The sequence below is a fragment of the Perca fluviatilis genome, chromosome 20 (genome assembly GCF_010015445.1).
Source record: "Perca fluviatilis chromosome 20, GENO_Pfluv_1.0, whole genome shotgun sequence".
NCBI classification, from domain to species: domain Eukaryota; kingdom Metazoa; phylum Chordata; class Actinopteri; order Perciformes; family Percidae; genus Perca; species Perca fluviatilis.
In genome coordinates this window covers 1,572,356-1,600,282 of record NC_053131.1, presented here as the reverse complement: position 1 = coordinate 1,600,282, position 27,927 = coordinate 1,572,356, and the positions used below count along the sequence as shown (strand labels likewise).

At 42.2% G+C, this 27,927-nt stretch overlaps 25 non-coding genes and 31 pseudogenes across 25 annotated transcripts; all 56 read left to right on the top strand.

Annotated features, from left to right (window-relative positions):
• Positions 1-8,060: 8,060 nt before the first annotated feature.
• Positions 8,061-8,179, top strand: LOC120550472 (annotated as a pseudogene).
• A 102-nt stretch (positions 8,180-8,281) lies between these two features.
• On the top strand, positions 8,282-8,400 carry LOC120550499 (annotated as a pseudogene).
• A 104-nt stretch (positions 8,401-8,504) lies between these two features.
• On the top strand, positions 8,505-8,622 carry LOC120550201. The gene has a single exon (XR_005637674.1). It is a non-coding gene; the product is annotated as a 5S ribosomal RNA (ribosomal RNA).
• Positions 8,623-8,726: 104 nt separating this feature from the next.
• On the top strand, positions 8,727-8,845 carry LOC120549975. The gene has a single exon (XR_005637468.1). It is a non-coding gene; the product is annotated as a 5S ribosomal RNA (ribosomal RNA).
• Positions 8,846-8,945: 100 nt separating this feature from the next.
• On the top strand, positions 8,946-9,064 carry LOC120550399 (annotated as a pseudogene).
• Positions 9,065-9,169: 105 nt separating this feature from the next.
• On the top strand, positions 9,170-9,288 carry LOC120550133. Its single transcript, XR_005637609.1, has one exon. It is a non-coding gene; the product is annotated as a 5S ribosomal RNA (ribosomal RNA).
• A 104-nt stretch (positions 9,289-9,392) lies between these two features.
• Positions 9,393-9,511, top strand: LOC120549974. The gene has a single exon (XR_005637467.1). It is a non-coding gene; the product is annotated as a 5S ribosomal RNA (ribosomal RNA).
• A 104-nt stretch (positions 9,512-9,615) lies between these two features.
• LOC120550442 lies at positions 9,616-9,724 on the top strand (annotated as a pseudogene).
• A 104-nt stretch (positions 9,725-9,828) lies between these two features.
• On the top strand, positions 9,829-9,947 carry LOC120550439 (annotated as a pseudogene).
• A 104-nt stretch (positions 9,948-10,051) lies between these two features.
• Positions 10,052-10,170, top strand: LOC120550392 (annotated as a pseudogene).
• A 105-nt stretch (positions 10,171-10,275) lies between these two features.
• Positions 10,276-10,394, top strand: LOC120550132. The gene has a single exon (XR_005637608.1). It is a non-coding gene; the product is annotated as a 5S ribosomal RNA (ribosomal RNA).
• A 103-nt stretch (positions 10,395-10,497) lies between these two features.
• On the top strand, positions 10,498-10,616 carry LOC120550176. The gene has a single exon (XR_005637650.1). It is a non-coding gene; the product is annotated as a 5S ribosomal RNA (ribosomal RNA).
• Positions 10,617-10,720: 104 nt separating this feature from the next.
• Positions 10,721-10,839, top strand: LOC120550118. The gene has a single exon (XR_005637595.1). It is a non-coding gene; the product is annotated as a 5S ribosomal RNA (ribosomal RNA).
• A 105-nt stretch (positions 10,840-10,944) lies between these two features.
• LOC120550161 lies at positions 10,945-11,063 on the top strand. Its single transcript, XR_005637636.1, has one exon. It is a non-coding gene; the product is annotated as a 5S ribosomal RNA (ribosomal RNA).
• A 104-nt stretch (positions 11,064-11,167) lies between these two features.
• On the top strand, positions 11,168-11,286 carry LOC120549973. Its single transcript, XR_005637466.1, has one exon. It is a non-coding gene; the product is annotated as a 5S ribosomal RNA (ribosomal RNA).
• Positions 11,287-11,393: 107 nt separating this feature from the next.
• Positions 11,394-11,509, top strand: LOC120549914 (annotated as a pseudogene).
• A 103-nt stretch (positions 11,510-11,612) lies between these two features.
• LOC120550143 lies at positions 11,613-11,731 on the top strand. The gene has a single exon (XR_005637618.1). It is a non-coding gene; the product is annotated as a 5S ribosomal RNA (ribosomal RNA).
• Positions 11,732-11,835: 104 nt separating this feature from the next.
• LOC120550281 lies at positions 11,836-11,954 on the top strand (annotated as a pseudogene).
• A 104-nt stretch (positions 11,955-12,058) lies between these two features.
• On the top strand, positions 12,059-12,177 carry LOC120550434 (annotated as a pseudogene).
• A 104-nt stretch (positions 12,178-12,281) lies between these two features.
• Positions 12,282-12,400, top strand: LOC120550153. Its single transcript, XR_005637628.1, has one exon. It is a non-coding gene; the product is annotated as a 5S ribosomal RNA (ribosomal RNA).
• Positions 12,401-12,504: 104 nt separating this feature from the next.
• LOC120550229 lies at positions 12,505-12,623 on the top strand. Its single transcript, XR_005637700.1, has one exon. It is a non-coding gene; the product is annotated as a 5S ribosomal RNA (ribosomal RNA).
• A 104-nt stretch (positions 12,624-12,727) lies between these two features.
• LOC120550232 lies at positions 12,728-12,846 on the top strand. The gene has a single exon (XR_005637703.1). It is a non-coding gene; the product is annotated as a 5S ribosomal RNA (ribosomal RNA).
• Positions 12,847-12,950: 104 nt separating this feature from the next.
• On the top strand, positions 12,951-13,064 carry LOC120550502 (annotated as a pseudogene).
• Positions 13,065-13,168: 104 nt separating this feature from the next.
• LOC120550401 lies at positions 13,169-13,287 on the top strand (annotated as a pseudogene).
• Positions 13,288-13,391: 104 nt separating this feature from the next.
• LOC120550251 lies at positions 13,392-13,510 on the top strand (annotated as a pseudogene).
• A 104-nt stretch (positions 13,511-13,614) lies between these two features.
• Positions 13,615-13,732, top strand: LOC120550303 (annotated as a pseudogene).
• A 104-nt stretch (positions 13,733-13,836) lies between these two features.
• On the top strand, positions 13,837-13,955 carry LOC120550182. Its single transcript, XR_005637656.1, has one exon. It is a non-coding gene; the product is annotated as a 5S ribosomal RNA (ribosomal RNA).
• Positions 13,956-14,059: 104 nt separating this feature from the next.
• On the top strand, positions 14,060-14,178 carry LOC120550269 (annotated as a pseudogene).
• Positions 14,179-14,282: 104 nt separating this feature from the next.
• Positions 14,283-14,401, top strand: LOC120550400 (annotated as a pseudogene).
• A 104-nt stretch (positions 14,402-14,505) lies between these two features.
• Positions 14,506-14,624, top strand: LOC120550379 (annotated as a pseudogene).
• A 104-nt stretch (positions 14,625-14,728) lies between these two features.
• Positions 14,729-14,846, top strand: LOC120550258 (annotated as a pseudogene).
• A 104-nt stretch (positions 14,847-14,950) lies between these two features.
• LOC120550135 lies at positions 14,951-15,069 on the top strand. Its single transcript, XR_005637611.1, has one exon. It is a non-coding gene; the product is annotated as a 5S ribosomal RNA (ribosomal RNA).
• Positions 15,070-15,173: 104 nt separating this feature from the next.
• On the top strand, positions 15,174-15,292 carry LOC120550365 (annotated as a pseudogene).
• A 106-nt stretch (positions 15,293-15,398) lies between these two features.
• On the top strand, positions 15,399-15,517 carry LOC120550456 (annotated as a pseudogene).
• Positions 15,518-15,620: 103 nt separating this feature from the next.
• Positions 15,621-15,740, top strand: LOC120550377 (annotated as a pseudogene).
• A 105-nt stretch (positions 15,741-15,845) lies between these two features.
• On the top strand, positions 15,846-15,962 carry LOC120550390 (annotated as a pseudogene).
• Positions 15,963-16,066: 104 nt separating this feature from the next.
• Positions 16,067-16,185, top strand: LOC120550150. The gene has a single exon (XR_005637625.1). It is a non-coding gene; the product is annotated as a 5S ribosomal RNA (ribosomal RNA).
• Positions 16,186-16,286: 101 nt separating this feature from the next.
• Positions 16,287-16,405, top strand: LOC120550280 (annotated as a pseudogene).
• Positions 16,406-16,509: 104 nt separating this feature from the next.
• LOC120549924 lies at positions 16,510-16,625 on the top strand (annotated as a pseudogene).
• A 104-nt stretch (positions 16,626-16,729) lies between these two features.
• Positions 16,730-16,848, top strand: LOC120550131. The gene has a single exon (XR_005637607.1). It is a non-coding gene; the product is annotated as a 5S ribosomal RNA (ribosomal RNA).
• A 104-nt stretch (positions 16,849-16,952) lies between these two features.
• On the top strand, positions 16,953-17,072 carry LOC120550534 (annotated as a pseudogene).
• A 104-nt stretch (positions 17,073-17,176) lies between these two features.
• LOC120549917 lies at positions 17,177-17,287 on the top strand (annotated as a pseudogene).
• A 102-nt stretch (positions 17,288-17,389) lies between these two features.
• Positions 17,390-17,510, top strand: LOC120550492 (annotated as a pseudogene).
• A 102-nt stretch (positions 17,511-17,612) lies between these two features.
• LOC120550304 lies at positions 17,613-17,729 on the top strand (annotated as a pseudogene).
• A 7,335-nt stretch (positions 17,730-25,064) lies between these two features.
• Positions 25,065-25,183, top strand: LOC120550094. The gene has a single exon (XR_005637572.1). It is a non-coding gene; the product is annotated as a 5S ribosomal RNA (ribosomal RNA).
• Positions 25,184-25,287: 104 nt separating this feature from the next.
• On the top strand, positions 25,288-25,406 carry LOC120550141. The gene has a single exon (XR_005637616.1). It is a non-coding gene; the product is annotated as a 5S ribosomal RNA (ribosomal RNA).
• Positions 25,407-25,510: 104 nt separating this feature from the next.
• On the top strand, positions 25,511-25,629 carry LOC120550169. The gene has a single exon (XR_005637644.1). It is a non-coding gene; the product is annotated as a 5S ribosomal RNA (ribosomal RNA).
• Positions 25,630-25,733: 104 nt separating this feature from the next.
• On the top strand, positions 25,734-25,852 carry LOC120550265 (annotated as a pseudogene).
• Positions 25,853-25,955: 103 nt separating this feature from the next.
• LOC120550007 lies at positions 25,956-26,074 on the top strand. Its single transcript, XR_005637498.1, has one exon. It is a non-coding gene; the product is annotated as a 5S ribosomal RNA (ribosomal RNA).
• A 104-nt stretch (positions 26,075-26,178) lies between these two features.
• On the top strand, positions 26,179-26,297 carry LOC120550264 (annotated as a pseudogene).
• A 104-nt stretch (positions 26,298-26,401) lies between these two features.
• LOC120550108 lies at positions 26,402-26,520 on the top strand. The gene has a single exon (XR_005637585.1). It is a non-coding gene; the product is annotated as a 5S ribosomal RNA (ribosomal RNA).
• A 104-nt stretch (positions 26,521-26,624) lies between these two features.
• LOC120550290 lies at positions 26,625-26,743 on the top strand (annotated as a pseudogene).
• Positions 26,744-26,847: 104 nt separating this feature from the next.
• LOC120550288 lies at positions 26,848-26,966 on the top strand (annotated as a pseudogene).
• Positions 26,967-27,293: 327 nt separating this feature from the next.
• Positions 27,294-27,412, top strand: LOC120550015. Its single transcript, XR_005637506.1, has one exon. It is a non-coding gene; the product is annotated as a 5S ribosomal RNA (ribosomal RNA).
• Positions 27,413-27,515: 103 nt separating this feature from the next.
• Positions 27,516-27,634, top strand: LOC120549972. Its single transcript, XR_005637464.1, has one exon. It is a non-coding gene; the product is annotated as a 5S ribosomal RNA (ribosomal RNA).
• A 104-nt stretch (positions 27,635-27,738) lies between these two features.
• On the top strand, positions 27,739-27,857 carry LOC120549971. Its single transcript, XR_005637463.1, has one exon. It is a non-coding gene; the product is annotated as a 5S ribosomal RNA (ribosomal RNA).
• The last annotated feature ends 70 nt before the right edge of the window (positions 27,858-27,927 follow it).

Sequence of the window (27,927 nt, the reverse complement as noted above, 5' to 3'; positions counted from 1 at the left end):
CAACAAGTTCATCAAATCCCGTATATCCATAACCCGGCCTTTCTATTTTCAAATAGAACCATATACAATAAATCAATATTACAAGCTAACTGTCAGTCCATCATCCATATGTGCAATAACCTGGGAAAGTTAGACACAAAAACTTTATGTAGAGAATTGAAACTGAAAGGTGTGCTGTTTAGAGGGAAAATCATAGGAGAGATTTGTGAGAAAGTTAAGCGGTGTATGAAGCCTGAGTGGCTTGCACTGTTGGAGGGTCCAGATGATGAAGTAGAGAATAATAAGGTGGTATTTAATATGTGTGTGGGTGTGAAAATAATAAATGTATGTAAGATAAAAATGAAAACATGTTATGATATAGTGATAAAACAAATAGGTGTTACACCGACGGCCAATGCGGCCTGGGTGACTGTTTTTTCAAATGAGGTAGAGGAGAGAATATGGGGGAGTATTGATGTGCGATATATATCGCCGGAAATGTTTCACTTAGATTTTAAGTTGAGGCATAGGAGAATTTTTCCGGCAGTAGTACTGCATCAAATAAATAACGGCATAGATAGACAGTGTACAGTGTGTTTTATGGAGGATGAGACCATAGAACATATTTTTTTGAATTGTTCTATGTTAAAAATGTTTGTTGTTAAGTTAAGACTGTTGTTGAGTGTTAAATGTCATTTTGTGTGTAATAATGTTCATGAGTGGAATATGGCGCTGCTGTTTGGGGTGCCTAGAATGCTGAGAGTGAATACAGGTTTGGTGAATATTATCCTGAGTCTGGCCAGGAGGGCGGTGTTCCTGAGGAGGAATAGCGCCTTCTATGATGGTAGATATCAGGACGTGTGGGTTTTGTTCTTTTGCCAGTTTAAGGCACATTTTCTTTTGTTTTTTTCTAAAGGGGTTGATTTCTTTCAAAATGCATTCATGGGAGGGAATGATTTATTTTCCATTGAGGGAGGGGATTTATTATTTAATTTAATTTAATTTAACTGTAAATAGTGTGGATGAGTAGAATGATTGATGCACTAGCTTAATAGATGGTTTTAGGACACATGGTGAGTGAAGAAGGGTAAGTTGGTTTTTGATTTATTTGGATAGGATTTTGGTTGTTTAACATGGATGTGAGTGAGATGAATGAACAGTGGTAGGGTGTTCTTTTTGTGGGTGGAATGAATGCTAGTTTGTTTGTTTTATTTTGGTTTGTTTTGATTGTTTGTTGTTTTTGTTGTTTGTGAGTTTTTTGTGTGGCTTGATTTGTTTTGCAATTTTCTTTTGATGGTTTTTTGGTAGTTGAGTTTATTTTATTTTTGTTGTATGAGTTTTAGTTTAACCTTAAGTGGTTCTTTGGTTGTGTTTATCTTTTGAGTTTATGAGTTTATGATTTAACCTTGAGTGGTCATTTGGTTTTGTTTATCTTTAAGTTTATGATTTAAACCTTAAATGGTTTTTTGGTTTTGTTTATCTTTAAGTTCATGATTTAAACCTTAAGTGGTCTTTTGGTTTTGTTTATATTTAAGTTTATGATTTTATGATTTAACCTTGAGTGGTCATTTGGTTTTGTTTATCTTTAAGTTTATGATTTAAACCTTAAGTGGTCTTTTGGTTTTGTTTATATTTAAGTTTATGATTTTATGATTTAACCTTGAGTGGTCATTTGGTTTTGTTTATCTTTAAGTTTATGATTTAAACCTTAAGTGGTCTTTTGGTTTTGTTGTATTTTTAAGTGTTTATGATTTTATGAGTTAATTCAGTTCAAATTCAGTTAAGAATGGTTTTGTGTTTGTTTATGTGTGATTTTCTGAATGAATATTTGTGTTTTTTGTGTGTTATTGTGACTAAAATTGTTTTTTAACCAGTGTGTGAATTTGTAAATAATAATGTGAATTTTGATAATAAAAGATAAAAAAAAACACGCCCGATCTCGTCTGATCTCGGAAGCTAAGCAAGGTAGGGCTGGGTCAGTACTTGGATGGGAGACTGCCTGGGAATACCCGGTGCTGTAAGCTGTTTATTACCATTTTACAACAGCAGGGGCTATGCTCCTTCTATATACCACAAGTATACTTGCATTTTACCATGTATAAATACCTTGTGTTCACCTACTCTAATGGCTTACGGCCATACCACCTGACCACGTGTGAGCAGAGGGGAGGAGCTAGCGACAGTGTGCAGGAGTGTGAGTGTAGAGCAGACTTGTGTGAGTGAGCAGAGTGTTTGTGAATTGTTTGTAAGTTGGTTAATTGCCTGAAATACGTTTTTTTTGTTTTCTTTTCTTTCGTTTTTGCCCCCTAGCAGCACAGGCTGCAGGGGGACAGTTTTATTTGTTAGGTGTGAGTGAAGTGTGTAAAAAACCGAAAAAAAGTTAGAAAAAAAAATAAATAAATAAAATAAAAGGGTGATGGCAGGGAGAGATAAAGAGTTTGTGGTGGAGGGAATGCACAGAGATAGGAGTAGGAGTTTAATAAGGAGAGGTGACGATAGAACAAAGCAAGTAGGTGAGGATAGAGAGAAGCAGGAACTGATGAGGAGAAAGGAGCACATGGGGAGGCCAGTAATGGCGGAGGCACGGGTGGCAGAGCAGATGGTGAAGCCACGGTGGTGGAGGGCGAACCCCGGAGAGCGGGGGGGCGCTGTACCGCTGTACCGGAAAGCGTCCGGACGGCGCAAGCACGCCAGTGGTGGAGCCGGAGGGACAGCTGTTGACACCGAGAGGGCTGGACAAAATGGCGGCCCGCGTGGGAGAGCGGGCGAGTCTGGAGGGGAATGACCCAGAAACAAAGAGAATGAGACCAGACGGAACGGGTGGTTTTTGTCCAGAAACGGGTTGAACATCGTTATCGCCAAGAACTGACTGTTCGAATGAAAGTGCAGGCGCAAGAGGAGCTGCCAATCCTGGAACTTTTGACAGTGATTCGTTTCATGGCTGGGGGTTTACTAGCCTGCAGACAAGTGGAAAGCGAATATGAAGTGACTCTGACAGAGGAGAAAGGGAAGATAAATATGTTGAAGGGATTCAAGGTGGGCGATGTGGAGGTGATGGTAACGGACTTATGTGTGAACGAGGTGATGGTGTCCTTTTGTAGCTGCCAGCCTACATAAATGACAACGAAATTCTGGACAAGCTGAGGATTTGGGGAGTAGCCGACGTCGTCGGCGATTCGGCCGGCGGATGTGGGGAGGACGAGCGTGGCGGACGGAGGACCCGTTTTGTGAAAGTGAAATTCGAAGGAGTGGTGAAATCCCTGCCCTACCGGCGAAGTTTGCGGCGAGCGCAAGGACGCCAGTTCTTTCAATTACTGCACAATGGGCAATTTAAATCTTGCAGGCTGTGCTTGGACCCGGAGCACCTGATGAAGGATTGTCCACAGTTTTCTGCTACAAGGTACAAGAACAAGGACATTACAGTCGCGAGACTACCCCGGCGGAGGGGAGTAGGTGCCAGGTGTGCCAGAGTAAACGTACTGAATGCATTTGCAATGAAAGTAAAACAGATGAGGAACTAAGTGAAATTGCTGATGATGATAATATGGTGAATGATTCGGATGTGGGGGAATGATGTGGAATCTGATGTTGAGGTAACGATCAGAACAGGGGAGAGTGGTGAAGAATCAGAGGAAGAGGAAGGGGAAGAGGAGGTTTTCGCACTAGGGGTGGTGGTGAGTAGGTCGAATGCGACCGTGCAGGAGACTGAGACTGTGAAGGGTCCGGCCAGGCGGCCATCTTTGCTCCGGATAGTTTAGATAAGATTCAGTTTAACGAGGAAGTTTTGGCACAATGGGAGGAAGGAGAGGAAGTGGTGAAACACATCACGCCCCCCAACACAAAACACGGGGATTGCAGACAAAACACAAATCTAAATCCGAGGCAAACGAACGACGCTCCTCCTAAACCACCTGATAAACCCCAAGCGGCCTCCGAAGAAGGTGTTTTTGGGGAAGACAGAGATTTATTCGATAACATTGATCCAAGTCAGAATGAGTTCAATTACCATCTTATCAGGTAAAAAAAAAGACAGGATAGCGAGGGGGGCGAAACGTTTTCAAAAACATGACACGGAATGTTTGTGATGGCACATCTGGTACCTACCTTTCTCATGTTGTTGTTAGCCTCACTAAATGTCAACGGACTAAGGAACAAGAATAAACTGAATTCTCTACTGGAATCTGTTGAATTTGATGTACTCTGTGTTCAAGAGACTAAGTGGGATGAGCAAGAGGCGGATGTACAGAAGGAACGATGGACTGGACAATTATATGTGAGTAATGGAATGAATGGGAATGGTGGTGTGGCTGTGTTTTGCAAGAATGGAAGAGTAAGTGATGTGAAGTTGGTGTATGCAGATGATGTGGGAAGAATGTTAGTGTTATCTATGATGTATGAAGGGACGGAAATAAGATTGATAAATGTATATGCGCCAAATGTGGAAAAAGATAGATTCAGATTTTTTCAGAACATAACTAAATGGGTCTCGTTAAGTACAATTATAGTGGGGGATTTTAATGTGGTCCAACATAAAATGGATTGCTCGAGTAACAATGTCTTTAAGACAGACACAAGCAGGAAAACATTACAGGAATTGTGTAATAAAAAAGGAATGTGTGATGTATGGAGAGCTACTTATCCTGACAAAAGGGATTTCTCAAGACACCAAGTGGTGTTGAATATTATGAAACAGACGAGAATAGATTTATGCCTAGCTACGGCTATGGTGTGCAAATGGATCATGGATCCGGAATATGTAAAGAATGTTTGGAGTGATCATTGTGTGTTTAAATGTAAACTGCTGAAGGAAGAGAAAAAAAGAAAGGGAGGTTTGTGGTGTTTAAATGTGAGTCATCTGGAAGATGAAAAATATGGTATGATTGTAAATAAAATGTTAGAGGATGCAAAATGGGAAATAGGCTTAAATGATGATGTGTTGGTGTGGTGGGAGGAGTTTAAAGAGAGGATTAAAAAGAAAAGTATTAAATATAGTAAAGATAAATATATTATAGATACAGCCCTGAAAAAAAATTGTATATTAAATTAAATAATGAAACTGTAAAATTAGATATAAATCCGGCATATAGTACGGATGAATATGAAGATTATTAAACACAGTCATACGAATGGAAGAATATAAGTGTAGGGGGCTGCTATTAGCAAAATTAGAAATTATATAGAGGGAGAGAAATGCACTGCATTCTTTCTAAGAATGGAGAAAAATAATCAAAATAAAACTAATATAGAGGAACTGGGAACTGAGGAGGGTAATATGACTAAAGATAATGTGGAAATAATGATGGAAATTAGGAAATATTATATGAATTTGTTTGATAGTCAAGAAATAGATAGGTGTGTGTGTGAATCGTGTGTTGGGGAGTTTGAAACGGAGGTTGGGAGAGGGATGATAAGGAATGGTGTGATGCGGTTTTTACGGATGCGGATGTGGATTTAGCTATAGATGGGTTAAACTTAAATAAGAGTCCTGGGGCGGATGGCCTGCCCAGCTGAGTTTTATAAAAAAGTTCAAAGATAAAATCAGACCAATATTACAGATAATTTTTCAGAACATGCAAAAAACAAAACAATAAACCGGAATCTTTTCAGGGGGTCATAAACATTTTTTATAAAAACAAAGGAAGTAAAACTCATCTGGACAACTACAGACCAATTAGCTTACTTAACACAGACTACAAAATCCTGGCAAAAATTCTGGCAAATAAAATAAAAACAGTAATCCATCAACTCATAGGTCATGACATGATCATACAGCATACCAGGGAGGGACATAACAGATTCAATCATTACAGTAAAGGACACATAAGGAGACAATGCCGGGGACAGGCAGGGGTATGGATAGGGATTGATTTGATGAAAGCGTTTGATAGGGTGGAGCATTCTTTTTGTTTGGGATTTTGAGGAGGTTTGGTTTTGGGGGAGGGTTTAATAGGATGGATTGAGTTATTGTATAGGGATGTATATAGTGTGGTGAAATGTAATGGTAGGTACACGGAGAAGGTGAGGATAGGTAGATCAATTAGACAGGGCTGTCCTCTGTCATCATTGCTGTACAGTTTGGTTGCAGAACCTCTGGCAGCAATGGTGGCAGAGGATAGCCTCATTCATGTAGAGGTAGGCATAGGTAACAGGGTTAAAATGGTGCAGTATGCAGACGACATAAATTTTTCACATCTAACAGTCAGGAGGTAAGTAGATTCATCACACATTTGGAACAATATCAATCAGCATCAGGGGCAAAGGTCAATATTAGCAAATCAGAAATAACTACATTTGGAACAGATACATGACAGGCAGCAACATGGGGGGTTTTCACGGGTTGTTAATCCACGGGAAGGTTTTGGGTGTATATATAGGGGCAGATGAGGAGGAGGCGGATAGGCAGTCATGGGAGGGGTAATTAAGAAGGTGGAGAGGGTGTTAAATATGTGGAGAATGAGGGGTTTGTTGGTTAGGGGGAAGGTAACAATTATAAATGTTCTTTGTCACTCACTGGTTACACATGTTCTGAGCACTACGGTTTTACCGAGTTGGGACAGTGGGGAGCATAAATAGTTTAATTGATGGGTTTTATGGAGGTCGAAGGGGTGTGTGTTAGGCATAGGGTAATGATTAATGGGGTTAAAGAGGGTGGTTTGAAGTTGATAGATGTAGGGGTGAGAAGGGATGGCGGCTAGGATAAAATTGGTGGGGAAGTATTTGGATGGTGGGTGTGGCGGGATGGAAAATGTATTTTGGGGATTTATTGAGGGGTTTGGGTGGTGTGGGGATACAAATTTGTGCATGCGTAACGGCCGGATAGCCTCCGTCACCTCCCTGGCTTTACAGGGAGGTGAGTGGAGGAGCCCTGGAAAAAAGGTGCTACCTAGTGTCAATCTTGGTGTGTGTCAAAGCAACAAGTTCATCAAATCCCGTATATCCATAACCCGCCTTTCTATTTTCAAATAGAACCATATACAATAAATCAATATTACAAGCTAACTGTCAGTCCATCATCCATATGTGCAATAACCTGGGAGAAGTTAGACACAAAACTTTATGTAGAAATTGAAACTGAAGGTGTGCTGTTTAGAGGGGAAAATCATAGGAGGGATTTTGTGAAAGTTAAGCGTGTATGAAGCCTGAGTGGCTTGCACTGTTGGAGGTCAGATGATGAAGTAGAGAATAATAAGGTGGTATTTAATATGTGTGTGGGTGTGAAAATAATAAATGTATGTAAGATAAAAATGAAAACATGTTATGATATAGTGATAAAACAAATAGGTAAAAAGCATAACTGACGGCCAATGCAAAATTGGGTGACTGTTTTTTCAAATGAGGTAGAGGGAGAGAATATGGGAGTATTGATGCTACACGGGAAATGTTTCAACTTAGATTTCAAGTTGAGGCATAGAGAATTTTTCCGCAGTAGTACCCGCATCAAATAAATAACGCATAGATAGACAGTGTACAGTGTGTTTTATGGAGGATGAGACCATAGAACATATTTTTGAATTTGTTCCATGTTAAAAAATGTTTATATTGTTAAGTTAAGACTGTTGTTGATAAGTTAAATGTCACTTTTGTGTGTGCAATAATGTTCATGAGTGGAATATGTATTGCTGTTTGGGGTGCCTAGAATGCTGGAGAGGAATACAGGTTTGGTGAATATTATCCCGAGTCTGGCCAGGAGGGTTGTGTTCCTGAGGAGGAATAGCGCCTCTAAGTGATGGTAGATATCAGGACTGTGGGTTTTGTTCCTTAAGCAAGCGAACATTTCTTTTGTTTTTTCTAAAGGGGTTGATTTCAAATGCATTCATGGGAGGGAATGATTTATTTTCCATTGAGTGGGAGGGGATTTATTGGCTTAATTTAATTTAATTTAACTGTAAACTCGTTTGATCTCGGAAAGCTAAGCAAGGTAGGGCCGGGTCAGTACTTGGATGGGGGACTGCCTGGGAATACCCGGTGCTGTAAGCTTTTTATTCCCACTGTTACAACAGCAGGGCTATGCTCCTTCTATATACCACAAGTATACTTGCATTTTACCATGTATAAATACCTTGTGTTCACCTACTCTAATGGCTAACGGCCATACCACCGTGAACATGCCCAATCTCGTTTGATCCGCGAAGCTAAGCAAGGTAGGGCTGGGTCAGTACTTGGATGGGAGACTGCCTGGGAATACCTGGTGCTGTAAGCGTTTATTTCCATTTGCAACAACAGGGGCTATGCTCCTTCTATATACCACAAGTATACTTGCATTTTACCATGTATAAATACCTTGTGTTCACCTACTCTAATGGCGTACGCCCATACCACCCGTGTACACCCCGATCTCGTTTGATCTCCGAAGCTAAGCAAGGTAGGGCCGGGTCAGTACTTGGATGGGAGACTGCCTGGGAATACCCGGTGCTGTAAGCTGTTTATTACCATTTTACAACAGCAGGGGCTCTGCTTCTTGTTTATACCACAAGTGTAATTGTATTTTACCATCTATAAATACCTTGTGTTCACCTACTCTAAAGGCTTGCGGCCATACCACCTGAACACGCCCGATCTCGTTTGATCTCGGAAGCTAAGCAAGGTAGGGCCGGGTCAGTACTTGGATGGGAGACTGCCTGGGAATACCCGGTGCTGTAAGCTTTTTATTCCCATTGTACAACAGCAGGGGCTATGCTCCTTCTATATACCACAAGTATACTTGCATTTTACCATGTATAAATACCTTGTGTTCACCTACTCTAATGGCTTACGGCCATACCACCGTGAACACGCCCGATCTCGTTTGATCTCGGAAGCTAAGCAAGGTAGGGCCGGGTCAGTACTTGGATGGGAGACTGCCTGGGAATACCCGGTGCTGTAAGCTTTTATTCTACACTTTCAACAGCAGGGTCTCTGCTCCTAATTACCACAAGTGTCATTGCATTTTACCATCTATAAATAGCCTGTTTTCACCTGCTCTAGTGGCTTATGGCCATTCCACACTGAACAGGCCGGATCTCGTCTGATCTTGGAAGCTAAGCCGAGTAGGGCCGGGTCAGTACTTGGATGGGAGACTGCCTGGGAATACCCGGTGCTGTAAGCTTTTTATTCTACACTTTACAACAGCAGGGGCTCTACTCCTAATTTATACCACAAGTGTAATTGAATTTTACCATCGCTAAATAACTTGTGTTCACATGCTCTAATGGCTTACGGCCATACCACCCTGAACATGCCCGATCTCATCTGATCTCGGAAGCTAAGCAGAGTAGGGCTGGGTCAGTACTTGGATGGGACACTGCCTGGGAATACCCGGTGCTGTAAGCTTTTTATTCCCATTGTACAACAGCAGGGGCTATGCTCCTTCTATATACCACAAGTATACTTGCATTTTACCATGTATAAATACCTTGTGTTCACCTACTCTAATGGCTTACGGCCATACCACCGTGAACACGCCCGATCTCGTTTGATCTCGGAAGCTAAGCAAGGTAGGGCCGGGTCAGTACTTGGATGGGAGACTGCCTGGGAATACCCGGTGCTGTAAGCTGTTTATTACCATTTTACAACAGCAGGGGCTCTGCTTCTTGTTTATACCACAAGTGTAATTGCATTTTACCATCTATAAATATCTTGTTTTCACCTTCTTTAATGGCTTACGGCCATACCACCCTGAATAAGCCTGATCTCGGAAGCTAAGCAAGGTAGGGTCGGGTCAGTACTTGGATGGGAGACTGCCTGGGAATACCCGATGCTGTAAGCTGTTTATTACCATTTTACAACAGCAGGGGCTATGCTCCTTCTATATACCACAAGTATACTTGCATTTTACCATGTATAAATACCTTGTGTTCACCTACTCTGATGGCTTAAGGCCATACCACCGTGAACACGCCCAATCTCGTTTGATCTCGGAAGCTAAGCAAGGTAGAGCCGGGTCAGTACTTGGATGGGAGTCTGCCTTGGAATATCCGGTGCTGTAAGCTTTTTATTCTACACTTTCAACAGCAGGGTCTCTGCTCCTAATTTATACCACAAGTGTCATTGCATTTTACCATCTATAAATAGCCTGTTTTCACCTGCTCTAGTGGCTTATGGCCATTCCACACTGAACAGGCCGGATCTCGTCTGATCTTGGAAGCTAAGCAAGGTAGGGCCGGGTCAGTACTTGGATGGGAGACTGCCTGGGAATACCCGGTGCTGTAAGCTTTTTATTCTACACTTTACAACAGCAGGGGCTCTACTCCTAATTTATACCACAAGTGTAATTGAATTTTACCATCGCTAAATAACTTGTGTTCACATGCTCTAATGGCTTACGGCCATACCACCCTGAACATGCCCGATCTCATCTGATCTCGGAAGCTAAGCAGAGTAGGGCTGGGTCAGTACTTGGATGGGACACTGCCTGGGAATACCCGGTGCTGTAAGCTTTTATTCCCATTGTACAACAGCAGGGGCTATGCTCCTTCTATATACCACAAGTATACTTGCATTTTACCATGTATAAATACCTTGTGTTCACCTACTCTAATGGCTTACGGCCATACCACCGTGAACATGCCCGATCTCGTTTGATATCGGAAGCTAAGCAAGGTAGGGCCGGGTCAGTACTTGGATGGGAGACTGCCTGGGAATACCCGGTGCTGTAAGCTGTTTATTACCCTTTTACAACAGCAGGGGCTATGCTCCTTCTATATACCACAAGTATACTTGCATTTTACCATGTATAAATACCTTGTGTTCACCTACTCTAATGGCTTACGGCCATACCACCGTGAACACGCCAGATCTCGTTTGATCTCGGAAGCTAAGCAAGGTAGGGCCGGGTCAGTACTTGGATGGGAGACTGCCTGGGAATACCCGGTGCTGTAAGCTGTTTATTACCCATTTTACAACAGCAGGGGCTCTGCTTCTTGTTTATACCACAAGTGTAATTGCATTTTACCATCTATAAATATCTTGTTTTCACCTTCTTCAATGGCTTACGGCCATACCACCCTGAATACGCCCGATCTCGTTTGATCTCGGAAGCTAAGCAAGGTAGGGCCGGGTCAGTACTTGGATGGGAGACTGCCTGGGAATACCCGGTGCTGTAAGCTGTTTATTCCCATTGTACAACAGCAGGGGCTATGCTCCTTCTATATACCACAAGTATACTTGCATTTTACCATGTATAAATACCTTGTGTTCACCTACTCTAATGGCTTACGGCCATACCACCGTGAACACGCCCGATCTCGTTTGATCTCGGAAGCTAAGCAAGGTAGGGCCGGGTCAGTACTTGGATGGGAGACTGCCTGGGAATACCCGGTGCTGTAAGCTGTTTATTACCATTTTACAACAGCAGGGGCTCTGCTTCTTGTTAATACCACAAGTGTAATTGCATTTTACCATCTATAAATATCTTGTTTTCACCTTCTTTAATGGCGAACTACGGCCATACCACCCTGAATCGCAATCTCGTTTGATCTCGGAAGCTAAGCAAGGTAGGGCCGGGTCAGTACTTGGATGGGAGACTGCCCGGGAATACCTGGTGCTGTAAGCTTTTATGCCCTGTTACCAACAGCAGGGGCTATGCTCCTTCAATATACCACAAGTATACTTGCATTTTACCATGTATAAATACCTTGTGTTCACCTACTCTAATGACTTACGGCCATACCACCATGAACATGCCCGATCTCGTTTGATCTCGGAAGCTAAGCAAGGTAGGGCCGGGACAGTACTTGGATGGGAGACTGCCTGGGAATACCCGGTGCTGTAAGCTTTTTATTCTACACTTTCAACAGCAGGGTCTGTGCTCCTAATTTATACCACAAGTGTCATTGCATGTTACCATCTATAAATATCTTGTTTTCACCTGCTCTAATGGTTTACGGCCATACCACCCTGAACACGCCCGATTTCGTTTGATATCGGAAGCTAAGCAAGGTAAGGCCGGGTCAGTACTTGGATGGGAGACTGCCTGGGAATACCCGGTGCTGTAAGCTGTTTATTACCATTTTACAACAGCAGGGGCTATGCTCCTTCTATATACCACAAGTATACTTGCATTTTACCATGTATAAATACCTTGTGTTCACATACTCTAATGGCTTACGGACGTACCACCGTGATCACGCCAGATCTAGTTTGATATCGGAAGCTAAGCAAGGTAGGGCCGGGTCAGTACTTGGATGGGAGACTGCCTGGGAATACCCGGTGCTGTAAGCTGTTTATTACCCTTTTACAACAGCAGGGGCTATGCTCCTTCTATATACCACAAGTATACTTGCATTTTACCATGTATAAATACCTTGTGTTCACCTACTCTAATGGCTTACGGCCATACCACCCTGAACACGCCCGATCTCGTTTGATCTCGGAAGCTAAGCAAGGTAGGGCCGAGTCAGTACTTGGATGGGAGACTGCCTGGGAATATCCGGTGCTGTAAGCTGTTTATTACCATTTTACAACAGCAGGGGCTCTGCTTCTTGTTTATACCACAAGTGTAATTGCATTTTACCATCTATAAATATCTTGTTTTCACCTTCTTCAATGCCTTACGGCCATACCACCCTGAATACGCCCGATCTCGTTTGATCTCGGAAGCTAAGCAAGGTAGGGCCGAGTCAGTACTTGGATGGGAGACTGCCTGGGAATATCCGGTGCTGTAAGCTGTTTATTACCATTTTACAACAGCAGGGGCTCTGCTTCTTGTTTATACCACAAGTGTAATTGCATTTTACCATCTATAAATATCTTGTTTTCACCTTCTTCAATGCCTTACGGCCATACCGCCGTGAACACGCCCGATCTCGTTTGATCTCGGAAGCTAAGCAAGGTAGGGCCGAGTCAGTACTTCGATGGGAGACTGCCTGGGAATACCCGGTGCTGTAAGCTTTTTATTCTACACTTTCAACAGCAGGGTCTGTGCTCCTAATTTATACCACAAGTGTCTTTGCATTTTACCATCTATAAATATCTTGTTTCCACCTGCTCTAATGGCTTACGGCCATACAACCGTGAACACGTCCGATCTCGTTTGATCTCGGAAGCAAGGTAGGGCCGGGTCAGTACTTGGATGGGAGACTGCCTGGGAATACCCGGTGCTGTAAGCTGTTTATTACCATTTTACAACAGCAGCGGCTCTGCTCCTAATTTATACCACAAGTGTCATTGCATTTTACCATCTATAAATAGCCTGTTTTCACCTGCTCTAGTGGCTTATGGCCATTCCACCCTGAACAGGCCGGATCTCGTCTGATCTTGGAAGCTAAGCCGAGTAGGGCCGGGTCAGTACTTGGATGGGAGACTGCCTGGGAATACCCGGTGCTGTAAGCTTTTTATTCTACACTTTCAACAGCAGGGGCTCTACTCCTAATTTATACCACAAGTGTAATTGAATTTTACCATCGCTAAATAACTTGTGTTCACATGCTCTAATGGCTTACGGCCATACCACCCTGAACATGCCCGATCTCATCTGATCTCGGAAGCTAAGCAGAGTAGGGCTGGGTCAGAACTTGGATGGGACACTGCCTGGGAATACCTGGTGCTGTAAGCTTTTTATTCCCATTGTACAACAGCAGGGGCTATGCTCCTTCTATATACCACAAGTATACTTGCATTTTACCATGTATAAATACCTTGTGTTCACCTACTCTAATGGCTTACGGCCATACCACCCTGAACACGCCCGATCTCGTTTGATCTCGGAAGCAAAGCAAGGTAGGGCCGGTCAGTACTTGGATGGGAGATTGCCTGGGAATACCCGGTGCTGTAAACTGTTTATTACCATTTTACAACAGCAGGGGCTCTGCTTCTTGTTTATACCACAAGTGTAATTGCATTTTACCATCTATAAATATCTTGTTTTCACCTTCTTTAATGGCTTGCGGCCATACCACCCTGAACACGCCCGATCTCGTTTGATCTCGGAAGCTGAGCAAGGTAGGGCCGGGTCAGTACTTGGATGGGAGACTGCCTGGGAATACCCGGTGCTGTAAGCTTTTTATTCCCATTGTACAACAGCAGGGGCTATGCTCCTTCTAAATACCACAAGTATACTTGCATTTTACCATGTATAAATACCTTGTGTTCACCTACTCTAAAGGCTTAAGGCCATACCACCGTGACCACGCCCGATCTCGTTTGATCTCGGAAGCTAAGCAAGGTAGAGCCGGGTCAGTACTTGGATGGGAGACTGCCTGGGAATACCCGGTGCTGTAAGCTTTTTATTCTACACTTTCAACAGCAGGGTCTCTGCTGCTAATTTATACCACAAGTGTCATTGCATTTTACCATCTATAAATAGCCTGTTTTCACCTGCTCTAGTGGCTTATGGCCATTCCACCCTGAACAGGCCGGATCTCGTCTGATCTTGGAAGCTAAGCCGAGTAGGGCCGGGTCAGTACTTGGATGGGAGACTGCCTGGGAATACCCGGTGCTGTAAGCTTTTTATTCTACACTTTCAACAGCAAGGGCTCTACTCCTAATTTATACCACAAGTGTAATTGAATTTTACCATCGCTAAATAACTTGTGTTCACATGCTCTAATGGCTTACGGCCATACCACCCTGAACATGCCCAATCTCATCTGATCTCGGAAGCTAAGCAGAATAGGGCTGGGTCAGAACTTGGATGGGACACTGCCTGGGAATACCTGGTGCTGTAAGCTTTTTATTCCCATTGTACAACAGCAGCGGCTATGCTCCTTCTATATACCACAAGTATACTTGCATTTTACCATGCATAAATACCTTGTGTTCACCTACTCTAATGGTTTACGGCCATACCACCCTGAACACGCCCGATCTCGTTTGATCTCGGAAGCAAAGCAAGGTAGGGCCGGTCAGTACTTGGATGGGAGATTGCCTGGGAATACCCGGTGCTGTAAACTGTTTATTACCATTTTACAACAGCAGGGGCTCTGCTTCTTGTTTATACCACAAGTGTAATTGCATTTTACCATCTATAAATATCTTGTTTTCACCTTCTTTAATGGCTTACGGCCATACCACCCTGAACACGCCCGATCTCGTTTGATCTCGGAAGCTGAGCAAGGTAGGGCCGGGTCAGTACTTGGATGGGAGACTGCCTGGGAATACCCGGTGCTGTAAGCTTTTTATTCCCATTGTACAACAGCAGGGGCTATGCTCCTTCTAAATACCACAAGTATACTTGCATTTTACCATGTATAAATACCTTGTGTTCACCTACTCTAAAGGCTTAAGGCCATACCACCGTGACCACGCCCCATCTCGTTTGATCTCGGAAGCTAAGCAAGGTAGAGCCGGGTCAGTACTTGGATGGGAGACTGCCTGGGAATACCCGGTGCTGTAAGCTTTTTATTCTACACTTTCAACAGCAGGGTCTCTGCTGCTAATTTATACCACAAGTGTCATTGCATTTTACCATCTATAAATAGCCTGTTTTTTAACCTGCTCTAATGGCTTATGGCCATTCCACCCTGAACAGGCCGGATCTCGTCTGATCTTGGAAGCTAAGCCGAGTAGGGCCGGGTCAGTACTTGGATGGGAGACTGCCGGGGAATACCCGGTGCTGTAAGCTTTTATTCTACACTTTCAACAGCAAGGGCTCTACCCTAATTTATACCACAAGTGTAATTGGAATTTTACCATCGCTAAATAACTTGTGTTCACCGCCTCTAATGGCTTACGGCCATACCACCCTGAACATGCCCCGATCTCATCTGATCTCGGAAGCTAAGCAGAATAGGGCTGGGTCAGAACTTGGATGGGACACTGCCTGGGAATACCCGGTGCTGTAAGCTTTTTATTCCCATTGTACAACAGCAGGGGCGACTGCTCCTTCTATATCCCACAAGTATACTTGCATTTTACCATGCATAAATACCTTGTGTTCACCTCCTCTAATGGCTTACGGCCATACCACCGAGTAACGCCCGATCTCGTTTGATCTCGGAAGCAAAGCAAGGTAGGGCCGGTCAGTACTTGGATGGGAGATTGCCTGGGAATACCCGGTGCTGTAAGCTGTTTATTACCATTTTACAACAGCAGGGGCTCTGCTTCTTGTTTATACCACAAGTGTAATTGCATTTTACCATCTATAAATATCTTGTTTTCACCTTCTTTAATGGCTTACGGCCATACCACCCTGAATACGCCCGATCTCGTTTGATCTCGGAAGCTAAGCAAGGTAGGGCCGGGTCAGTACTTGGATGGGAGACTGCCTGGGAATACCCGGTGCTGTAAGCTTTTATTCCCATTTTCAACAGCAGGGGCTATGCTCCTCTATATACCACAAGTATACTTGCATTTTACCATGTATAAATACCTTGTGTTCACCTACTCTAAAGGCTTAAGGCCATACCACCGTGAACACGCCTGATCTCGTTTGATCTCGGAAGCTAAGCAAGGTAGAGCCGGGTCAGTACTTGGATGGGAGACTGCCTGGGAATACCCGGTGCTGTAAGCTTTTTATTCTACACTTTCAACAGCAGGGTCTCTGCTCCTAATTTATACCACAAGTGTCATTGCATTTTACCATCTATAAATAGCCTGTTTTCACCTGCTCTAGTGGCTTATGGCCATTCCACCGAACAGGCCGGATCTCGTCTGATCTTGGAAGCTAAGCAAGTAGGGCCGGGTCAGTACTTGGATGGGAGACTGCCTGGGAATACCCGGTGCTGTAAGCTTTTTATTCTACACTTTCAACAGCAGGGTCTCTGCTCCTAATTTATACCACAAGTGTAATTGAATTTTACCATCGCTAAATAACTTGTGTTCACATGCTCTAATGGCTTACGGCCATACCACCCTGAACATGCCCGATCTCATCTGATCTCGGAAGCTAAGCAGAGTAGGGCTGGGTCAGTACTTGGATGGGACACTGCCTGGGAATACCCGGTGCTGTAAGCTTTTTATTCCCATTGTACAACAGCAGGGGCTATGCTCCTTCTATATACCACAAGTATACTTGCATTTTACCATGTATAAATACCTTGTGTTCACCTACTCTAATGGCTTACGGCCATACCACCGTGTACACCGCCCGATCTCGTTTGATCTCCGGAAGCAAAGCAAGGTAGGGCGGGGCAGTACTTGGATGGGAGACTGCCTTGGAATACCCGGTGCTGTAAGCTGTTTATTACCATTTTACAACAGCAGGGGCTCTGCTCCTTGTTTATACCACAAGTGTAATTGCATTTTACCATCTATAAATATCTTGTTTTCACCTTCTTTAATGGCTTACGGCCATACCACCCTGAATACGCCTTGATCCCGAAGCGCTAAGCAAGGTAGGGCCCGGTCAGTACTTGGATGGGAGACTGCCTGGGAATACCCGGTGCTGTAAGCTGTTTATTACCATTTTACAACAGCAGGGGCTATGCTCCTTCTATATACCACAAGTATACTTGCATTTTACCATGTATAAATACCTTGTGTTCACCTACTCTTGGCTTACGGCCATACCACCGTGTTTACGCCCGATCTCGTTTGATCTCGGAAGCTAAGCAAGGTAGGGCGGGTCAGTACTTGGATGGGAGACTGCCTGCCGGGAATACCCGGTGCTTTAAGCTTTTTATTCCACTTTACAACAGCAGGGCTCTGTGTCCCATTTATACCACAAGTGTCTTTGCATTTTACCATCTATAAATATCTTGTTTTCACCTGCTCTAATGGCTTACGGCCATACCACCGTGAACCACCGATCTCGTTTGATCTCGGAAGCTAAGCAAGGTAGGGCCGGGTCAGTACTTGCATGGGAGACTGCCTGGGAATACCCGGTGCTGTAAGCTGTTTATTACCATTTTACAACAGCAGGGGCTATGCTCCTTCTATATACCACAAGTATACTTGCATTTTACCATCTATAAATATCTTGTTTTCACCTTCTTTAATGGCTTACGGCCATACCACCGTGAACACGTGTGTGCGGAGAGGAGGAGCTAGCAACAGAGTGCAGGAGTGTGAGTAGAGTGAGGACGTGTGTGAGAGTAGCAGAGAGTTGAATTGTTTGTTTTGTGTTTAATTGCCTGAAATACGGTTTTTGTTCTTTTCTTTTATTTCGTTTTGCCCCCTAGCAGCACAGGCTGCAGGGGGAACTGTTGTAGTTTTGAGTGAGTTTGAAAAACCTAAAAAAAAAAAAAAAACATTTAAAAAATAAAAAGTAACCAAAAAATGAGCGCAACGGGAGAGACAGAGAGGACGACCAATGGGTGATAAGGCTGAAAGGACATAGGAGTAGAAGTAATGTTAGGGATAGTGAAGAACAGAGGACGGTAGATAAACCAGAATGAGAAAGAACAGTTGAAGGAAAACACACGCGAGAGAAGCGAAGAGGGCGTCTACGAGGGAAAATAGTAATGGCGGAGGCACGACAGACTGGAAAGCGCTGCACTACACGGAGGTGCAGCAGAAGCAGATGGTTGAAGCAAGCAGAAGCGGAAGATGACAATGGAGGGAAGACTGAGTCGGAGACACGGTGAAGGAAGCAACCACAACAGAGGCGGCAATACGCCGGTGCGTGCTGGTAAACAGGTGGAAGGCACAATGGAGCGTACTCAGGGGGAAAAAAATTCAGAGGTTGATGGGACCGGACGAAAGGAGGGTTTACACCGGAGCAAACCGGACCACAGATATCAGCAGGAACTGACAGTCAGAGTAAAGACTGACACGGAGCTGCCCATATTGGAGTTGCTAACAGCCATTCGGTTTTTGGCTGGAGGCTTGTTGGCGTGCAGACAAATAGAAAAAACTGAGTTTGAAGTGACATTATCGGATGAAAAAGGGAAAAGGAACATTCTGAAGGGGTTTCAAGTGGGCGATGTGGCCGTGTCTGTTCGAGACTTGTGTGTGTATGAGACTATGGTTTCCTTTATGAAACTGCCTGCATATATAACAGATGCTGAGATTCTGGAGAAGTTGACATTGTGGAATGTGAAGCCAATATCACAGATTCGACGACGCATGTGGCCGGGGACGAATGTGGCAGATGGGACCAGGTTTGTGAAAGTCAAGTTTGATGGAGTAGTAAAATCCCTGCCTTATTCGGCGAGGTTTTCGACAGCGCAGGGACCGCAGTTCTTTAGGGTGCTGCATGATGGACAGATGAAGACATGTCGGCTGTGTATGGATCCAGATCATCTGATGAAGGACTGTCCCCAGTTCTACTGTTACCGGTGCAAACAGCAAGGACACTATAGCAGGGACTGCAGCATGGAGGTAAGTAGGTGTCAGGTGTGTCACAACAGACAATCTGATTGTATTTGTCATTCTAGTGAAGAATCTGAGAGTGAAATTGATGTAGATCAAATTGAAAAAGTTGTTTTAGATAACCAAAATGATAGTGAGGAAGAAGAGGAGCTGATAGTAGAGCTGCCGGCTCAGCTTAAGAGCTGCAAAGAAGTGAGGAGGGATGTCGGTGGTGTACATGGGGTGGTGCGGAGTGAGACGGTTACGACTGTGCAGGAAACCCAGGCTGAGGAGAGCAGGGTGGACAGAGTAACCAGCATTCCAGATAGCATGGATTGTATTGAGAATTATACAGAAGAAGTCTTGGCACGATGCGGGAAGGGAGGAGGAGATGAGATGAAAAACATTGCGTCTGCCTCCTCCCTGAATGTGGGATTGCAGACAGGACATGAATCCAGGTCTGAGAAAAACATGGTCCCTCCAGAAAAACCACCACACATACCCAGTGTAACACCGATAGTTAGTGATGAATCTGATTTTGATAATGATGAGGATTTGTTTAAAACTCCGACCAGGTATCGGCAGCTTGTGAAAAAAAATATTGTAAAAGAACAGACTAAGAATAGACAGATGAAAATGGCAAAGACACTTCCTAAAAGGTGATTGGATGGCTGTTGTGACACATCTGGCTCTTATTTTCTCCATGCTGCAGCTTATTTCTTTAAATGGAAATGGACTGAGGACTGCTACAAAAACTACTTCCATACTAACCTCTTTGGTTTTTGATGTATTGTGTATACAAGAAACAAAGTGGGATGAGCAGGAGATGACTACTAAACGGGGTTGCTGGAAAGGAGAATTATATGTAAGTAATGGGGTAAATGGGAATGGTGGGGTTGCTATGTATGTGAGGGAGGGTAAACTAACTAATGTAAATTTAATATATAAAGATAAATTAGGCAGGATGTTGGTGGTGGATTGTATTTATGAGGGTGTGGTTATAAGAATAATCAATGTATACGCTTCAAATCTGGAAAAAGAAAGAATTATTTTTTTCAGAGAACTAAAAAAATGGTGTACATCTAGTACAGTGATTGTGGGAGATTTTAATGTTGTACAAACAAAATCAGACATCTCGAGAAATAATGTTTTTAAAACAGACACAAGTCGGAAAGAACTAGAAATATTATTGGCGGAGGTAAGTATGTGTGATGTGTGGAGAGCGACATATCCGAATAAGAAGGAGTATTCCCGTCACCAAATAGTCGGAAACGTCTTGAAACAATCACGTATTGATTTATGCATGGCTTCGGCATTCTTGTGTAAATATATTACTAATTCTCAGTATATACAAAATGCCTGGAGTGATCACTGTTATATGCAGTGCAATATTGATAGCTTTCAACAGAAGAGGAAAGGGGGAAAGTGGTGCTTTAATACTAGTCACTTAAGTGATAAAAAATATGTTGATATGATGAATATGATGTTGGATAATGCCAAAATGGAAATTTTTTTGAATGATGATGTACTTGTGTGGTGGGAACAACTTAAGAGACGTATAAAGAAAAAAAGTATTGTATATAGTAAAGAAAAGTATTTAAAGGATACAGCTTTAGAAAAACAATTATGTGATGATTTGAGAAAGGAAGCAATTAAACTAGATAATAATAGAAATAGTAGTACTGAAAAATATGAAATATTAAAATCTAAATTAAAACTAATAGAAGAATATAAATGTAAAGGGGCTGCAATACGCAGTAAGATCCAAAACTATATGGAGGGGGAGAAATGTACAGCTTTTTTTCTCCGTGTAGAAAAAATGAATCAACAAAAAACTAATATTGAAGAGCTAGAAACAACAGAGGGTATGAATACAAAAGATCAGAGAGAAATAATGACAGGAATAGAGAAATATTATACAAATTTATTTAAAAGTGAGAGTACGGATATTACATGTGTGAATCGTGTTTTGAGTAAATTAAAAAGGAAAATAAGTGAGGAAGATAAAGAGTGGTGTGATGCGTCTTTTACAGATGCGGATTTAGATCAAGCAATAGGGGGTTTAAATGAGAATAAAAGTCCAGGGGAGGATGGCTTGCCGGCTGAATTTTACAAAACCTTCAGGGAAAAACTCAAACCATTATTAAGAACCGTCTTTACAACAATGCAAGAAATAGACAATAAACCGGTTTCATTTTCCACAGGGGTCATCAATATTTTTTATAAAAAGAAAGGGGATAAAAATAATTTAGATAACTATAGACCGATTAGCTTATTAAATACAGATTATAAAATATTAGCAAAATTACTGGCAAATAAAATAAAAATGGTCATCAATAACATAGTGGGGGAGGGACAATCTTACAGTATACCAGGGAGGGATATAACAGACTCAATAACTACAATAAAAAATACAGTACGGACTATGGCGGCAGGGGGGGGGATATGGGTAGGGATAGATTTAATGAAAGCATTCGATAGGGTAGAGCATTCTTTTTTATTTAAAACGTTAGAGTCATTTGGGTTTGGGGATAGACTAGTAAATTGGATTAGGTTATTATACAGGGATGTATATAGTGTGGTGAAATGCAATGGTGGATACACAGAGGGGTGAGGATAGATAGGTCAATTAGACAGGGGTGTCCTCTGTCATCATTGCTGTACAGTTTGGTTGCAGAACCTCTGGCAGCGATGGTGGCAGAGGACCGGCACATTGTCACGGTTTAGAAGTAGGTAAAGATAACAGGGTAGCGGTGAGTACAATATGCAGACGACATTCATTTTTGCAGACAATAATCAGGAGGTCAGTAGGTTCATTACACATTTACAGGAATATCAGTTAGCATCAGGAGCAAGAGTCAATAGCAGTAAGTCAGAAATAACTAAATTCGGTAGATTCATCACAGCCCCGAAACATGGGGATTCACCAGGGTGTTTAGTCCACGTAAGGTTTTAGGAGTATACATAGGGGCAGATGAGGAAGGTTCAGATAGACAGACATGGGAGGGGTGATCAAAAAAGGTGGAAAAGGTACTTAATATGTGGAAACTGAGGGGGTTGATGGTAAGAGGTAAAGGTATGGTAGCAAATGTTCTGTGTCATTCACTTGTAACACACACACTGAGCACTTGTTTTTTACGGGGTGGGTAATAGGAAAAATAAATGGGTTGATTGATGGTTTTATGGAGATCAGAAGGAGTATGTGTAAAACATGGGGTAATGGTAAATGGGGTTAAGGGAGGTGGGTTGAAATTGGTGGTTTTGGTGACCAAAGAGGGACGCATTAAGGGGTAAAATTAGTAGGGAAATTTTTTAGATGGAGGGTGTGGGGCAAGATGGAAGGCTTATTTTGGGGATTTGTTGAGGTCGTTTAATTTAAGAGGAGATAATAATTTGTGTGTTAAACACACTGCAAATGACCTCCGTCACCTCCCTGGCTTTACAGGGAGGTGATGGAGGCGTGGTCGGAGGGTGCTTCCGTGTGTGAATGTTGTGTGTGTGACTAAAGAACAAGTTAATCAAATACCATTTCTCAATAACCCGGCTTTTCAGTATCAGAATAGGACCATAAATAACAAAGCTTTACAGGATGCAAACTGCCAGACCATAGTCCATATATACAATAATCGGGGAGAATTGGTGCGAGAGTGTTGTGTGAAGAGTAGAAGAGAGGTGTTCAGTGAAAGTGTTAAAGGAGATTTGTGATAACGTAAGAGCATGTATGAAAGATGAATGGTTGATTTTGTTGAGAGGTGCGGATGGGATGAATGAGAGGCGGACAGTAGATTTTACTTTGTGTACAGGAGATAAAACAGAATACATCAGTAAAATAAAGAGTAAAAAATGGTATGCAATATTAATTGACAGAATTATCAAAATACCAACTGCAAATAAAATATGGATGACCATTTTTAACAGTATAATAGAAAGAAGAATTTGGGAGCACATAGTAGTACCATTTTCATCACCGGCAAAGTTTGCATTAGACTTTAAAATTAGACACAGGAGAATTTACCCGGCAGTAATATTACATCAGATAAATCACAGCATAAGTAGGGAATGTTCAGTGTGTAAGGTACAGGTAGAGACTATTGAGCATATATTTTTGGATTGTCCAAAATTGTGTGTATATATGGATAATTTGAGAGTGCTATTGTTTAAAAAATGTAAACTTGAGTTTGATAATGATGATGAGTGGAAAATGGCCCTGATGTTTGGTGTGCCTAAAAAGGAAGGAGTCAATACTGATATGGTTAATATTGTCCTGTGCCTATCACGAAGGTCTTTATTCCTAAGGAGGAATGTAGCCTTTTATGAGGGAAGGTATTTGGATGTATGGGTTTTGTTTTGTTGCCAACTTAAGGCTCATTTTCATTTATTTTTTGTAAAAGGGGTTGATTTTTTTGTAGATGCATTCATGGGAGGGAATGATTTATTTTCAATTGAGGGAGGGGAATATTATTTACTTTAATTTAAGTTAAATGTAGATAGAGTGTGGAAGTGAGGTATGTGTGATGCACTAGTAAAAAAGATTGTTTTAGGACAGATGGTGATTGAAGAAGGGTTAGTGGTTTTGTGTTTATTTTGATATCTTTGGTTAATGTATTTGTTAAGGAGTTAAAACAATAACAGAGGGTGGGCAGGGGTGTTTCTATGTTGGGTAGAATGAATACATTTGTTGTTTTAGTTTGTTTGTTTGATTTTGTTTCTTCTATTGTTTGTTTAGTATCAAGTGTTTGTTTTATTTGTCCTTTATTTTAACTATATGCATTATTTGGGAATATCAGTTTATTTAAATATTTAGTTTGTGTTTGTTTAACCTTGAATGGTTATTTGGTTTTGTTTATATTTAAGTTTATGATTTAACCATGAGTGGTTATTTGGTTTTGTTTATCTTTGAGTTTATGAGTTTATGATTTTGATCTTCAGTGGTTATTTGGTTTTGTTTATATTTGATTTTATGATTTAATCCTAAGTGGTTTTGTGGTTTTGTTTTATATTTGAGTTTATGATTTTGACCTTCAGTGGTTATTTGGTTTGGTTTATATTTGATTTTATGATTTAACCCTAAGTGGCTTTTTGGTTTTGTTTTATATTTGAGTTTATGATTTAACCCTAAGTGGCTTTGTGGTTTTGTTTTATATTTGAGTTTATGATTTAACCATGAGTGGTTATTTGGTTATGTTTATTTTTGAGTTTATGAGTTAATGATTTTGACCTTCAGTGGTTATTTGGTTTTGTTTATATTTGATTTAATGATTTAACCCTAAATGGTTATTTGGTTTGGTTTATATTTGAGTTTATGATTTAACCATGAGTGGTTATTTGGTTTTGTTTATATTTGAGTTTATGATTTAACCATGAGTGGTTATTTGGTTTTGTTTATCTTTGCGTTTATGAGATAATGAATTTGACCTTCAGTGGTTATTTGGTTTTGTTTATATTTGAGTTTATGATTTAACCATGAGTGGTTATATGGTTTTGTTTTATATTTGAGTTCATGAGTTAAATGAGTTTAATCTTGAATGTTTTATTTGATTTGTTTATCTTTAATTTTATGTGTTTATGATTTTATGAGTTTATTCACTTAAAATTCAGTTAAGAATGTTTTTTGTGTTATTTTCTGAATGACTGATTTATGTGTTTATTTGTGTTTTATTTTGACTATTTGATTTTAAATAGTGTGTGTTTTATATATAACATGTGGAATTTTTGATAATAAAAGAAAAAAAAAAAAAACACGCCCGATCTCGTTTGATCTCGGAAGTTAAGCAAGGTAGGGCCGGGTCAGTACTTGGATGGGAGACTGCCTGGGAATACCTGGTGCTGTAAGCTGTTCATTACCATTTTACAACAGCAGGGGCTATGCTCCTTCTATATACCACAAGTATACTTGCATTTTACCATGTATAAATACCTTGTGTTCACCTACTCTAATGTCTTACGGCCATACCACCGTGAACACGCCCGATCTCGTTTGATCTCGGAAGCTAAGCAAGGTAGGGCTGGGTCAGTACTTGGATGGGAGACTTCCTGGGAATACCTGGTGCTGTAAGCTGTTTATTACCATTTTACAACAGCAGGGGCTCTGCTTCTTGTTTATACCACAAGTGTAATTGCATTTTACCATCTATAAATATCTTGTTTTCACCTTCTTTAATGGATTACGGCCATACCACCCTGAACACACCCGATCTCATTTGATCTCGGTAGCTAAGCAAGGTAGGGTCGGGTCAGTACTTGGATGGGAGACTCCCTGGGAATACCCGGTGCTGTAAGCTTTTTATTCTACACTTTCAACAGCAGGGTCTCTGCTCCTAATTTATACCACAAGTGTCATTGCATTTTACCATCTATTAATATCTTGTTTTCACCTGCTCTAATGGCTTACGGCCATACCACCCTGAACATACCCGATCTCGTTTGATATCGGAAGCTAAACAAGGTAGGGCCGGGTCAGTACTTGGATGGGAGACTGCCTGGGAATACCCGGTGCTGTAAGCTTTTTATTCTACACTTTCAACAGCAGGGGCTCTACTCCTAATTTCTACCACAAGTGTAATTGAATTTTACCATCGCTAAATAACTTGTGTTCACATGCTCTAATGGCTTACGGCCATACCACCCTGAACATGCCCGATCTCATCTGATCTCGGAAGCTAAGCAGAGTAGGGCTGGGTCAGAACTTGGATGGGACACTGCCTGGGAATACCCGGTGCTGTAAGCTTTTTATTCCCATTGTACAACAGCAGGGGCTATCTCCTTCTATATACCACAAGTATACTTGCATTTTACCATGTATAAATACCTTGTGTTCACCTACTCTAATGGCTTACGGCCATACCACCGTGAACATGCCCGATCTCGTTTGATCTCGGAAGCTAAGCAAGGTAGGGCCGGGTCAGTACTTGGATGGGAGACTGCCTGGGAATACCCGGTGCTGTAAGCTTTTTATTCTACACTTTCAACAGCAGGGGCTCTACTCCTAATTTATACCACAAGTGTAATTGAATTTTACCATCGCTAAATAACTTGTGTTCACATGCTCTAATGGCTTACGGCCATACCACCCTGAACATGCCCGATCTCATCTGATCTCGGAAGCTAAGCAGAGTAGGGCTGGGTCAGAACTTGGATGGGACACTGCCTGGGAATACCCGGTGCTGTAAGCTTTTTATTCTACACTTTCAACAGCAGGGTCTGTGCTCCTAATTCATACCACAAGTGTCATTGCATTTTACCATCTATAAATTCCTTGTTTTCACCTACTCTAATGGCTTACGGCCATACCACCCTGAACACGCCCGATCTCGTTTGATCTCGGAAGCTAAGCAAGGTAGGGCCGGGTCAGTACTTGGATGGGAGACTGCCTGGGAATACCCGGTGCTATAAGCTTTTTATTCCCATTGTACAACAGCAGGGGCTATGCTCCTTCTATATACCACAAGTATACTTGCATTTTACCATGTATAAATACCTTGTGTTCACCTACTCTAAAGGCTTAAGGCCATACCACAGTGAACACGCCCGATCTCGTTTGATCTCGGAAGCTAAGCAAGGTAGAGCCGGGTCAGTACTTGGATGGGAGACTGCCTGGGAATACCAGGTGCTGTAAGCTTTTTATTCTACACTTTCAACAGCAGGGTCTGTGCTCCTAATTTATACCACAAGTGTCTTTGCATTTTACCATGTATAAATACCTTGTGTTCACCTACTCTAAAGGCTTAAGGCCATACCACAGTGAACACGCCCGATCTCGTTTGATCTCGGAAGCTAAGCAAGGTAGAGCCGGGTCAGTACTTGGATGGGAGACTGCCTGGGAATACCAGGTGCTGTAAGCTTTTTATTCTACACTTTCAACAGCAGGGTCTCTGCTCCTAATTTATACCACAAGTGTCATTGCATTTTACCATCTATAAATAGCCTGTTTTCACCTGCTCTAGTGGCTTATGGCCATTCCACACTGAACAGGACGGAAATCGTCTGATCTTGGAAGCTAAGCCGAGTAGGGCCGGGTCAGTACTTGGATGGGAGACTGCCTGGGAATACCCGGTGCTGTAAGCTTTTTATTCTACACTTTCAACAGCAGGGGCTCTACTCCTAATTTATACCACAAGTGTAATTGAATTTTACAATCGCTAAATAACTTGTGTTCACATGCTCTAATGGCTTACGGCCATACCACCCTGAACATGCCCGATCTCATCTGATCTCGGAAGCTAAGCAGAGTAGGGCTGGGTCAGTACTTGGATGGGAGACTGCCTGGGAATACCCGGTGCTGTAAGCTTTTATTCCCATTGTACAACAGCAGGGGCTATGCTCCTTCTATATACCACAAGTATACTTGCATTTTACCATGTATAAATACCTTGTGTTCACCTACTCTAATGGCTTACGGCCATACCACCGTGAACACGCCCGATCTCGTTTGATCTCGGAAGCTAAGCAAGGTAGGGCCGGGTCAGTACTTGGATGGGAGACTGCCTGGGAATACCCGGTGCTGTAAGCTTTTTATTCTACACTTTCAACAGCAGGGTCTGTGCTCCTAATTTATACCACAAGTGTCTTTGCATTTTACCATCTATAAATATCTTGTTTTCACCTGCTCTAATGGCTTACGGCCATACCACCGTGAACACGCCCGATCTCGTTTGATCTCGGAAGCTAAGCAAGGTAGGGCCGGGTCAGTACTTGGATGGGAGACTGCCTGGGAATACCCGGTGCTGTAAGCTGTTTATTACCATTTTACAACAGCAGGGGCTATGCTCCTTCTATATACCACAAGTATACTTGCATTTTACC